The sequence below is a fragment of the Netta rufina genome, assembly GCF_964035555.1.
Source record: "Netta rufina genome assembly, chromosome: 18".
Classification (NCBI taxonomy): Eukaryota; Metazoa; Chordata; class Aves; order Anseriformes; family Anatidae; genus Netta; species Netta rufina.
In genome coordinates, this window is record NC_140142.1 from 2408696 (window position 1) to 2421875 (window position 13180).

At 50.1% G+C, this 13180-nt stretch overlaps 1 pseudogene across 1 annotated transcript in view; it reads right to left on the minus strand.

The window, feature by feature from the left end:
• Positions 1 to 1011: 1011 nt before the first annotated feature.
• Positions 1012 to 13180, minus strand: part of LOC311216156 (olfactory receptor 14C36-like) — a 249838-nt pseudogene continuing 237669 nt past the window's right edge. The window contains exons 3-4 of the transcript in view: positions 1883 to 2158; positions 1012 to 1236 (exon numbers count right to left, since the gene is read on the minus strand). The product of the transcript in view is annotated as an olfactory receptor 14C36-like (transcript). The remainder of the gene's footprint in view (positions 1237 to 1882; positions 2159 to 13180) is intronic.

Sequence of the window (13180 nt, forward strand, 5' to 3'; positions counted from 1 at the left end):
TTGCTATTCTGTCCGCAGTTCCTCTAGAAGAAGAGAAAGCAGGTGGCTGAGAGGTGTTTATCTGCTGGATGCATGGAGCAAGGAGGTGTCCATGGTGCCAGGAGATGGAAGTCCGTGAAGCTGCAGGAGCCCTGGTGTCTTGCCTGGCAGATCCCCAGCACACAGTGCCTGTGCCTCGCAGGGCCAGCCCCGCTCCTCAGGCCAGCACAAGAGGCCTGGCCCAGCCACAGAGCTGCCTGCCCCGAGCAGGGGCCTGCACAAAGAGCTTTCCCTTTGCCTTTTCTCCATCAGTGCAGGCCCAGCAATGCTGCCCTGCTCTTCCCCAGGGCCATCCCTGCTCCCAGAGAGCCTTGCCCAGGGCACTGTGTCTGTGCTACCCTGGCTGGCCATTGATGCTTCCCTCCCTGTGCTCCCTCAGGGCCCCAAGCTGGCGGTGCTGCTGTGAGAGCCAGGGGCTGTGGTGCCCTGGGACCCCCGGGGGTCTCCCCCCTCCCCGTGATGGTCAGGGTGGGCAGGAGACCTACGTCCATGGGGATCTCTGCTGCTGAGCCCCTTTCCATCTGCCCTGATGGCTCAGCAGCACAGGGCAGTGCTGGGCAGGGCCATGGGGTGTCTCTGAGGGCACAAAGGGAAGGTGAGTGCTGCACCAGACCTCGCCCATAGCACTTCAAAATGGTTATCCTCAATTACTTTTCAGTCTTATAGGCCTTTGCCTGCTGGCTCTTCACCACCTCTTGTGGCATTGCAGAGCCCTCCTTTAGCCCATGGACTCCTCAGATTCCCCTTTTCCTTTAACAGACCTTTTTTTGGATGGTCACTCATTTTATGAGGTTCTAATCACTTCATCTGAGGACCTTGTCCCTGCAGATTACCTGACATCTGCTGGAAGCTCCAGATTCCTCTCCAGGCTGGAATCTGCCGCCTGCCCCGCTGCAGGGGGTGCAGTCCCATGCAGATAAATTTAAGATCAGTTGTCATCTCCTTAGGCAAGTTCTGCCATAATGGAAGCTCTTAGTGCTGCCCTTGGTTCCTCAGGGACCACCCTGGGACTTTCAGCCTGTGTCTTTCACTCCATGAAGAACCCCCAGAATAGAGAAGAGCAGAGAACAGCCCCTTGGTGTCCAGGCTCCTGGGTTTGCCTTCAGCAGCCCCTTTTGTTACTGTGGTGCTAGCAGGAAGGTGGCTGTGACCCAGGGCTGTGCAGTACCTGCTGCTGTCTGCAGGGATCAGGATGCCCTGCAGAGAAAACAGGACTGTCATCGAGGCATATGAGAGCTCAAGACTAACAGATACAAGAGCACAAGAGAACAATGTGGAAGCCAAAGGGAGCAGCAGTGAAAAGGCCATGTCCTGCTGCTGGCCATGGCCATGGCTCCAGGGAAGCAGCAGCCCCGACGCGAAGGCAGCAGAGAGGCAGAGCCCAGCGGGCAGTGAGGGGCAGCCCCGAGGGCCACCGGGGCTGCTCCTGCATGTGTCAGCTGGGCTCTTGGCCCTGAGCCCCTCCTGCATGCTGGGGCTGCTCCCCCAGCTCCAGAGGGGATGGGAAGAGAGGGATACTGAGACCATTGATTTTATTCTGTCTTCTTTATTGTCTATACCTACAAAGGAAGCCTAGTTCAATAGGTTAAATGGAAGATGTAGTCAAAGTAAAAAAATTACTAAATAAAATAAAGCAATATCAAAAGTTATGAAAATAACAAAACCGAAAAATAATATGAAAATCTCTCATCTCAGTTTCTCAAATAGAATGGTAGCGTTTAGAGGATTATTATTATTATTATTATATGATAATAATACTAAGTATAAAAATGGTATGATACAAATCACAATAATGTTAACAACACTGATGCTTAAGAAGCACATATAGAAACAATTTCCTCACTGCAACCTTGAGTTCCTGGTTCCTCATGCTGTAAATGAGGGGGTTCACTGCTGGAGGTACCACTGAGAACAAAAGTGACACCACCAAGTCCAGAGATGGGGAAGAGATGGAAGCGGGCTTCAGGTAGGCAAACATGGAAGTGCTGAGAAAGAGGAAGACCATGGCCAGGTGAGGGAGGCACGTGGAAAAGGCTTTGTGCTGGCCCTGTTCAGAGGGTATCCTCAGCACTGCCCTGAAGGTCTGAAAATAGGACAGCACAATGAAAACAAAACAAATAAATGCTAAAGAAACACTAAACACAAGGATGCCAGTTTCCCTGAGATAGGAATCTGAACAGAAGAGCTTGAGGATGTGGGGGATCTCACAGAAGAACTGGTCCAGAACATTGCCTTGGCAGAGGGGCAGGGAAAACGTAGTGGCCGTGTGCAGGACAGCATTGAGAAAACCACTGCCCCAGGCAGCTGCTGCCATCTGGGCACAAGCTCTGCTGCCCACGAGGCTCCCGTAGTGCAGGGGCTTGCAGATGGCAACGTACTGGTCATAGGCCATGACGGTGAGAAGGGAAAACTCTGCTACAACCAAGAAGACGAAAAAGAAGACCTGTGCAGCACATCCTTGATAGGAGATGGCCCTGGTGTCCCAGAGGGCATTGGCCATGGCTTTGGGTAGAGGGGTGGAGATGCAACCCAGGTCGAGGAGGGCGAGGTTGAGGAGGAAGAAGTACATGTGGGTGTGGAGGCAGTGGTGGCAGGAGATGGGGATGTGCATGGCCAAGTGTAGGAGAATGGTACGACCCCTGCCTGCTTCATGGGAGGGGATGAGGAGGCAATGAGGCCCTGGTGCTTTAACGATCAGCTGTCTCCTAATCAGTTGCAGTGGCAGAGACAACAGCCATAGCCATGGGCACAAAGACCTGGGTCCTGCTGGGACTTGGAACCTTGTCATAGCCCTTGCTCCTCTCCTAACCAGGATGGCCTAGAGAATCCCAGACCTGTACCTCTTTACTGCTTAGTTGTAGACACTTGTCCTTGTGGTGTCATACCGGATCTGAGCTGAGTCTGATAACTCAGATCTTTTTGGTGGCCATGCTCCTTGTAAGGCAGCTCTGTGTGAAGTTGGCCTGTTTCCTGCTGAGCAGGCACCACTGCTTGTATGGCATCCCTCATGGTGCCCAGGCCCTCCTTGTCCTGTGTACTCAGCAGTGTCCCAGTCTGCTCTGATGTGTGGCGTTACTCTCCCTCTCGTTCAGGACTGGGCTCCTCTCCTGGTAAATGTCTAGAGGTTTCTTTAGACAAAATCCTGTAGTTTCTCAAGCTCCCACCACACTGACGCTCCGTTCTGTCAGCTGTTCATGTCTGCAGGCAGACAAGACAGTTCAGCCTTCATGTGATTGTGCTGTCTCTGACAAGACAGCAGCATTGGGAGGTACAGGGGACACAGAATCACACACAGAATCACAGAGAATTGTCTAGTTTGGAAGAGACCTCAAGATGATCGAGTCCAACCTCTGACCTAACACTAACAAGTCCTCCACTAAACCAACATTTGGATAATACAGGAGTAACCAGTTGAATGGAACTGCAACACAGACACAGAAAGGTAATGAGTGGAAGGCTGCCAGATTCTACTTTTTCTGTTCTTCATTCTCATGCATGCTGTCAGTTTCTCGGGAGTTGTGTCCTAAATGTTATGGGGTTGTGCAGAACAACGTTAGAAAGGCCAAAGCCCAGCTGGAGCTTAATCAATCCATTCCTGTCAAAGACAATAAACACTGCTTATATAAATACTTTAAATAAAAGAGGATTAAGAATCATCATAAATTATTGAATGTGGGGGGAAACCTTGTGCCAAGAGATGAGGTAAAGGCTGAGGTACTTAATGCCTTCTTTGCCTCAGTCTGTAGCAGCAAGACCAGTTGTGCCCCTGGTCATTTCTTCCTCCTCATGGCCAGAGCCCACCTTTTAGGGTGGTTTGTGTCTTTTTCTTTTTTTTTTTTCTTTTCCTCCTGCTCTTTCCTACTACCAAAGCAGGCTCCATCAGGGTGGAAACCACTCCTGAAGTAGGCATCCCAACCCAGCAGGCTCCTTGCGGCCTCTCAGCCAACCAGACACAAGTCACCTCAGCAGCAGCTTCCAAGCCAGGGGCCTGCTGCTGGCCTTGCAGCTTCTTGTGGAGACACAGCCAAGCCTTGTGCCTGCTGCTGTGCAGTCATGGACTCAAGCAGAAGGGACAGGACAACCCATATGGGGGCCTTCTTTCTGCCTGGGTCCTCCTGGGTCTGGAGGCAGAGGGGATCCCCCAGTCAGCATGCCAAGCAGGTGCCTTCTGCTGGCCTAGCAGGGCCACTGCCAGATGTCAGCCCAAAAGTGCAGATCCCAGGGAGAAGTCAAGGCTGACCTGCCACCTCCAGGCACAAGTGACCTCACAGTCCCTTTCTGTGACATATTCCTGCTGCTGCCCTATCAAGTGCAGAGACAGAAGTGACCTCACAGTCACTGCCACAGTCACATTCCTTCTGCTGGGCCATGAGATCCTCAGGCATAGCTGACTGCTTTCTAGTCCCCAAGGGAATAAGGCGCATCTTTCTGGGTTAGAGAGTAAACAAATGTTTATTGGGAAGGTTTGGTGTTCTTCTGTGTTTAGGGTATGGGCAGGCTCTGTAGTTTAGGTCATTTTTAGGTCTGCCTAGAAGCCTAGGGTTAAATAGAGTATTTTAATACTATTATTAAGGGTAGGGTTTAGGGTGAGTAAGAGAGTAAAAGTAATAGAAAGGGGGTATGGGGTGAGTTTTGCTTCAAGAAATACCTTGTGTTCAAGCTTTAGAGAAATGGATTCCTGTCAGAGTGTTGGAGAAGCATTTAGATTTAAGGATTAAGACTACTGGTTAAAATAGTGTAAGGGCCATACATGACTGTACAAGTCAGTGTTGCTGCACAATCTGCATTTCATGATGCCTCTTACCTCTACGAAATCATTAATTTCTGCTGGCCATGCTCCTCTTGCCACCTGAAAATCTCACATCTCTCGTGTCCAGGTTGCTCCTGACCTCCCCATGTCTTATTGGGATCAGCTTTCCGATGACATCCATGACATAGGCAGTATATGTCTCACCTCTGTGGGCTACTCTGTTCTTCAGAGAGAAGTGGCATTGTAGTCAGGAGGGAAAAGGGCCTAAAGGAGCATCCTGCCCAGTATGCCCATCAGCTCTGCCTCTCTACAAAATTGCGCATCCTACCTACTAGTTTTGTTTCCAGAATAGCTTCCATGGATCTCGAGTTCTTTTTCCAGGCCCTTATGAATGCTTCAGTTTTGGATGTGTAGAGATGGGATAAGGAAAGCAATGCGTGGATAGACCTGAGCTTAGCAAGGGATGCAAAGAATAACAGGAAGAGATTCTATAGATGCATAGCTCAGAAAAGAAAGGCCAAGGAGAGTGTACCCGCTCTGAGGGATGAGAAGGGTAAACCCGTAATGACAGACATGGAGAAGGCTGAGGGCCTCAACAACATCTTTGCCTCAGTCTTCCCTGCCAGTGAGGCTTCCCAAGTTTTTCATTTCCCTGAACCCATAGATGGAGGCTGGGGGGCAAAGAAGATGATCAAGTGGCTGGAGAACCTCTCCTATGAAGAAAGGCTGAGAGCACTGGGGCTGTTCAGCCTGGAGGAAAGAAGGCTTCAGGGTGACCTCATCACAGCCTTTCAGTACTTAAAGGGGGCTTATAAAAAAGATGGAGAGTGATTCTTTGCTCAAGGACATCACAGTCACTGCCCTGCCCCAAGGGGACAAACAGCTGAAGTTAGGGATAGGAGTGGGTTTGAAGATGAGATGTGCTGTGTGTGTGGTGGAGGGTTAGGTGGTCAATTTAACATTTAGGGATTAGAGGTCAACTTCTACAGCTAATGTCATGGAAGGGCTTTGAGGGAGCAATTCTGCTCAAGATGCCTGCTCAAGGTGTAGGAAAAGGGCAAGCCTTGTGGGTCAGAGTTTTGTTTAGTTCTTGGGTGAGGGCTAGGGTTAACGCTGGCATTCTAATTCATGATTAGGCTTAATCATCCTTCTGCTCAGCCTTGAAGTACAAGATGATTTCAACATCTGCCTTTTCCACGTCCCGAGGAACCACTTTGATCAATCTGTCCTTTCCAAGGTCTTTGAGATAAGTCTTATGATGACGTCTGCAGCTCCACCAGCACATCTCTCACCCTTCCTATACTACCTATAAGCAACCCTAGGACTGACAGGGGGATGATGAAGGTATGAGAAAGGGCTTGGTTAAAACCTCTGACTACAGCTTTTATGGGCTTTACACAGACAGTGACAACGGTGTCATAGAAAACAGTAACACTCATGAGGACAGAAGAGCAGGTGGATAAGGCCTTGGGCTTGTCAACAGAGGATGCACGCACATGAAAACTGCAGGAAAGAGAAGAGGAAGATGATCCAAAGGAAGGAAGGAAGGAAAGAAGGAAGGAAGATCCCAAATGTAGATTATGAAAGGAAAGACCATGAGTATCACTGTGGCACTGCAGAAGAGCTCCAGCAATGGGGGAAAACCACAGAAGGTGTCTATGACACTGGGGCCACAGAACAGTAGCTGGGAGGAGAAAGAATTACTGCACATGAGAGAAATTCCCCTGGTTCAGGTATAGCTGCCTTCTGGAGTCAGACCTTCCACTTCTCGAGCCTTTCAGAGCACAGGGGTGGCATACAGCCCAGGGCTGACTGTAGGACATGGCCCCCAGCAGGAAGCACTGCGGTCATGCAGAAGGTGCAGCTGGGAGTGCTGTCCCCCTTTGCTGACAGAGGTTGGAGACACCCCCATGTGGTGTCTTCCCCGTGTGGAGTATGGTGCCTTGTCTCCCCCACCGCACGGCCTTGACTCCTTGTGCCAAGCCTTGTGCCTGCTGCTGCCCACTCATGGACTCAAGCACGAGGGACAGGACAACCCATATGGGGCCTTCTTTCTGCCTGGGTCCTCCTGGCTCTGGAGGCAGAGGGGATCCCCCAGTCAGCATGCCAAGCAGGTGCCTTCTGCTGGCCTAGCAGGGCCACTGCCAGATGTCAGCCCAAAAGTGCAGCTCCCAGGGAGAAGGCAAGGGTGACCTGCCACCTCCAGACACAAGTGACCTCACAGTCCCTTTCCGTGACACGTTCCTGCTGCTGGCCTATCAAGTGCAGAGACAGAAGTGACCTCACAGTCACTGTCATGGTCACATTCCTTGTGCTGGGGCAGAAGATCCTGAGGCAGAACTCACCTCTCCCTAGTCCCTTAGGGACTCGGGCTCACTTTTCTGTGTTAGAGATTAAACAGAGTTTTATTGGGAATGTTTGGTGTTCTTCTGTGGTTAGGGTATGGATAAGTTCTGTGGTTTAGGGTTTTATTTTGGTCTGCCAATAAATCTAAGGATCAGTAGAGCATTTTAATACGAGTGTCCAGGGAAGGCATTTGGGTGAGTAAGAGAATAAAGGAAAGGAAAAGGGGCTATGGGCTGAGTTTTGCTTGAAGGGATCCTTTGAATTCAAGCATTAGAGTAGGGGATTCCTGTCAGAGTGTTGGAGTAGCATTTAGGTTTTGGGATTAAAATTACTGCCTAAATAAGGTAAGGGCCATACATGGTTCTTTTAAGTCAGTGTTACTACAGCATTGTGTTGGGTCTGTCTGAGCTGGAGTCACCTTTTCCCTGCAGCAGCCCACACAGTGCTGTACTCTGCACTCGTAGCTGGAACAGCACTGATATCACTCCAGTGTTGTGTCTCTTGCTGCATAGTGCTGGCACAGCATCAGGACTCCTTCCAAGCCCCCAAGAGCCAGCAGACTGGGGGTGGGCAAGTGATGGGGAGGGGACATTGCTGGGGCAGCTGTCCTAAACCAACCAAAGGGATATTCCATAACACCTGATGTCACACTCAGCAATAAAAGGGGGGGCTCTCGTGGGGGAGGGGGCTGTTCCTCCTGAACAACCACTACGCGTTTGGGGCCCTGCTTCCCAGGACGTGGCCGAACACCGCTCGCTGATGGGAAGTAGAGAATAATTTTTCCTCTCTCTGTGCTTCCGCGCGGACTGATTGCTTCTTTTGTCTCTGTTTTTTTTTCTCCCATTCCCTTTCCCTTTAATTAAACCTTTCTTATCTCAAACCTCGAGTTCTCTGTGTTGTATTTTCTCCCCCTTCCTCTTAGAGGAGAGGGGGAGTGAGAGAGCGGTTGTGGTGGAGCTCGGCTGCCCACCTGAGTAAAACCACCACAGTCCTTTTTGGCACCCGACGTGGGGCTCGAGGGTTGAGATAACAATAGCATTGATTGAAGTATTTACAACTAACATATTGGTAGTCATAATGCTCGGTTTTCTGGTAATACTTTTCTGTGTGGATATGTTGTATATAGCCCACTCTCTGTTTTCTTTTTTCCTTTACATCCGATCGGAGAAAGTGTTGAAGTCTGTGCTTGTTTTTTTTATCATGTTGTGCTGTAACATACTGGCCTTCAGTTTTGTTTGGTATTCAAACCCGGCATTGTTATCCTCCTGGTCTCCTGGAGATTATCTTATTGAAAATATTAGGAATTACAGTGCCTTCTACTTTTCTCCCTGTGGGCTAATTACAGCAGCCTTTCAGTATCTTGGATACCCCTGGTCAGATATTATCCTCCTATCACTAGGTCTAGTGTTTGTCATCTTCCCCAAAGTAAAGCAATTTATTAAGAATATTATTCAAGGACCTGTCCCCAGACAAAGTTGTGGGTGGCAAGGTGTGTGGGGGGATTTGGGCAGGTACCTATCACGGTTTTCTCCCCCAATGGTTCTAAATTTCACCCCTGAACAAGTACAAAATCCAAGAAAACTGGTGGAATGTTTGAAAGACGTATGCCCTGACCCTGGCAATACTAGAGAACTCCACCAGCTGGCTGCACTCTGCTGGGGTCTGGCTTACGCCTATCAGATGTCAATTAACATTGCCCAGCACCCTCAAGGGAATAGGGAGGTTCCTGAATTTGATAATGAGACAGCACACACTGTGACCACCCTAGAGGACCGACCATCTATGGTATCAGTCGCCCCTGTAGTAAAGACGAAACAGTGGAAACGGAGATCAGGTCGTTTAGTAAGGGAAGAAGCTCCTTCTACGGATGAGGGAGAAGAGGAAAAGGCAAGTGGCTCTAAAGCAGCGTTATCACGGCAACATCGCGAAGAAGAGACTGAAATCATAGATGAATCAGAAACTACTCGGTCTCTATCTCTGAGTGAGCTGCGAGAAATACGGAAAGACTTCAGTCGCCATCCAGGTGAGCACATCCTCACTTGGCTGCTTCGATGCTGGGATAGTGGGGCCAATACCCAACAGCTAGAAGGCAACGAAGCCAAGCAGCTGGGATCCCTTTCTAGAGAAAGACTCATTGATAGAGTAATTGGAAGAGAGGCACAAGTTATCAGCCTCTGGAGGCGAATCCTAACAGCAGTGAAAGAAAGGTATCCCCACAAAGAGGATATTGTCTACCAAGTAAACAAATGGACCACTATGGATAAGGGCATCCAGCAGCTGCGGGAATTAGCTGTGCTGGAGATGCTTTATAGTGATTTAAACAACGCCCAGACACCTAAAGACCCCGATGAAGTGCAATGCACAACGTCCATGTGGCGGAAGTTTGTACGAGCTGCACCCCCAACACATGCCAGCACACTGGCAGTCATGGGTTGGGACGAGGGGATGGGGCCAACTGTGGATACCGTGTCCAACCAGCTTCATAAATATGAAGAAAATCTCTCTCCCCCAGTACGGGGCTGCATTTCAGCTGTGGAGAAATTGTCCCAACGGTTAGATGAACACATAGCTTCGTCCTCACCTAAACGGAAAAATCTTTCGGCCATCAAGCGCCAGCAGTCCCCAGCTCAAACAAGGACTCGCGGGACGCACACCGCGAGGTACCTTGTGGTTTTATTTACGTGACCACGGGGAAGATATGAGGAAGTGGGATGGTGAACCGACCTCGGCCCTAGCTGCTCGGGTACGTGAGCTACGGAAAGATACAACAGCAACAAAGAGGGCCCCTAGGAGGATTGCTGCCCCAGTTTCTGTTGAACAGTCCCCCAGAGGCAGTAGAAGGAATAGTATTACTCCTGACCCTGATGAAGAGATTTCTGCTTCACGTTTGGAAGAAATAATTGATAGATACTCCGACCAGGACTAGTGGGGCCCTGCCTCTGGCCAGGTAGAGGAGAGGGACAACCGGATTTACTGGACTGTGTGGATTCGATGGCCTGGCACACCGGAACCGCAAAAATATAAAGCTTTAGTGGACACAGGCGCACAGTGCACCCTAATGCCGTCAGGCCACCAAGGGGCAGAACCCATCTCTATCTCCGGAGTGACGGGGGGATCCCAAGAGCTAACCATATTGGAAGCTGAAGTGAGTCTAACTGGGAATGAGTGGCAAAAGCACCCCATCGTGACTGGCCCAGAGGCTCCGTGCATCCTTGGCATAGACTACCTCAGGAAAGGGTACTTCAAGGATCCAAAAGGGTACCGGTGGGCTTTTGGCATAGCTGCCTTGAGCACAGAGAAGATTAAGCAGCTGTCTACCCTGCCTGGTCTCTCACAAGACCCTTCTGCTGTAGGATTGCTGAGGATTGAAGAACAGCAAGTGCCAATTGCGACTACAACTGTGCACCGGCGGCAATATCGCACCAACCGAGACTCCCTGATTCCTATCCATGAGTTAGTTCACCACCTGGAGAGCCAAGGAGTGATCAGCAAGACTCATTCACCTTTTAACAGTCCTATATGGCCAGTGCGGAAGCCCAATGGCGAGTGGAGGCTAACAGTGGACTATCGGGGCCTGAATGAAGTCACACCACCACTAAGTGCAGCAGTGCCAGACATGCTAGAACTCCAGTACGAACTAGAGTCAAAGGCAGCTAAGTGGTATGCTACAATTGATATTGCTAATGCATTTTTCTCTATCCCTCTAGCAGCAGCATGCAGGCCACAATTCGCTTTCACTTGGAGGGGCATTCAGTATACTTGGAATCGACTGCCCCAGGGGTGGAAACATAGCCCTACCATCTGCCATGGACTGATTCAGACGACACTGGAACAGGGGAACGCTCCTGAACACCTGCAGTATATCGATGATATCATCGTATGGGGTAACACAGCAGAAGAAGTTTTTGGGAAAGGGAAGAAAATAATTCCAATTCTTCTGAAAGCTGGATTTGCCATTAAACAGAATAAAGTCAAGGGACCTGCACAGGAAATCCAGTTCTTGGGGGTAAAATGGCAGGATGGACGTCGCCACATTCCGACGGATGTGATCAACAAAATAACAGTTATGTCTCCGCCAACTAGCAAAAAAGAAACACAAGCTTTCCTAGGTCTTGTGGGATTTTGGAGAATGCATGTGCCAGGCTATAGTCAGCTTGTGAGTCCTCTATATCGAGTGACTCGAAAGAGGAACTCTTTCGAGTGGGGCCCCGAGCAACAACAGGCCTTTGAACAACTCAAACAAGAAATAGCTCGTGCAGTAGCCCTTGGGCCTGTCCGTACTGGACCAGCTGTGCAAAACATACTGTACACTGCAGCTGGGGAGCATGGGCTCACCTGGAGCCTCTGGCAGAAGACCCCAGGAGAAACTCGAGGCCGACCTTTGGGGTTCTGGAGCCGGGCCTATCGAGGATCAGAAGCCAATTACACCCCAACTGAAAAGGAAATATTAACAGCATATGAGGGGATTAGAGCAGCTTCAGAAGTTGTTGGTACAGAAGCACAACTTCTCTTGGCCCCACGGCTACCTGTGTTACATTGGATGTTCAAAGAGAAAATCCCCACTACACATCATGCAACCGATGCTACGTGGAGTAAATGGGTAGCGTTAATTACACAGCGGGCTCGAATGGGGAAACCCAGTCGCCCGGGAATCCTGGAAGAGATTATGGACTGGCCAGAGGGCAGGGATTTCGGAGCACCGACAGAAGAAGTAACGCGTGCTGAAGAGGCACCACCATACAATGAGTTGCCAGAAGACAGAAAGCAATATGTGTTGTTCACTGATGGATCCTGCCGTGTGGTAGGGAGCCATCGGAAGTGGAAAGCTGCTGTGTGGAGTCCCACACGACAAGTTGTGGAGGCCATGGAAGGGGAAGGTGAGTCAAGTCAGTATGCAGAAGTGAAAGCTATACAACTGGCCCTAGAAATTGCTGAAAGAGAAAAGTGGCCAGTACTGTATCTCTACACTGACTCATGGATGGTGGCAAATGCGCTATGGGGGTGGCTGCGACAATGGAAACAGAACAACTGGCAGCACAGAGGTAAACCTATCTGGGCTGCTACCCTGTGGCAAGATATTGCTGCCCGGGTAGAAAACCTGGCTGTAAAGGTACGTCATGTAGATGCCCATATGCCTAAGAATCGTGCTACCGAAGAACATCAGAACAACGAAGAAGTAGATCGAGCTTCAAAAATTGAAATAGCTCAGGTGGACCTGGACTGGGGACATAAGGGTGAACTGTTTGTAGCTCGATGGGCTCATGAAACATCAGGACATCTGGGGAGGGACGCCACATATAGATGGGCTCGTGATCGAGGGGTGGACCTGACCATTGAGGCCATCACACAGGTTATCCATCAGTGTGAGACCTGTGCTGCAATTAAACGAGCCATGAGGGTAAAGTCTCCCTGGAACAGGGGGAGATGGCTTGGATTTCGATATGGTGAGGCCTGGCAGATTGACTACATCGGACCACTTCCACAAACCCGCCAAGGCAAACGGTACATACTCACCATGGTAGAAGCAACTACTGGGTGGCTGGAAACATACCCTGTAAACCATGCCACGGCCCGAAACACTATCTTGGGCCTGGAAAGGCAAGTGCTGTGGCGACATGGTACACCGGAGAGAATAGAGTCCGACAATGGGAGTCACTTCCGAAACAATTTGATCACTTCCTGGGCCAAGAGACATGGCATTGAATGGGTGTATCACATCCCTTATCACCCACAAGCCTCTGGGAAGGTTGAGAGGTACAATGGACTGTTAAAAACTATGCTGCGAGCATTGGGTGCTGGGACATGGAAACATTGGGATATAAATCTACCAGAGGCCACTTGGCTAGTTAACAACAGGGGGTCTGAAAACCGTCCTGGTCCTGCTGAAACAAAACCCCTACACACTGTGGGAGAAGCTAAAGTCCCTGTAGTGCGTGTGGGGAAGTGGATGGGGAAGGCGGTGTGGGTTGCCCCTGCCTTGGGAAAAGGCAAACCCACTCGTGGGATTGTCTTTGCCCAAGGACCAGGGTATACCTGGTGGGTAAT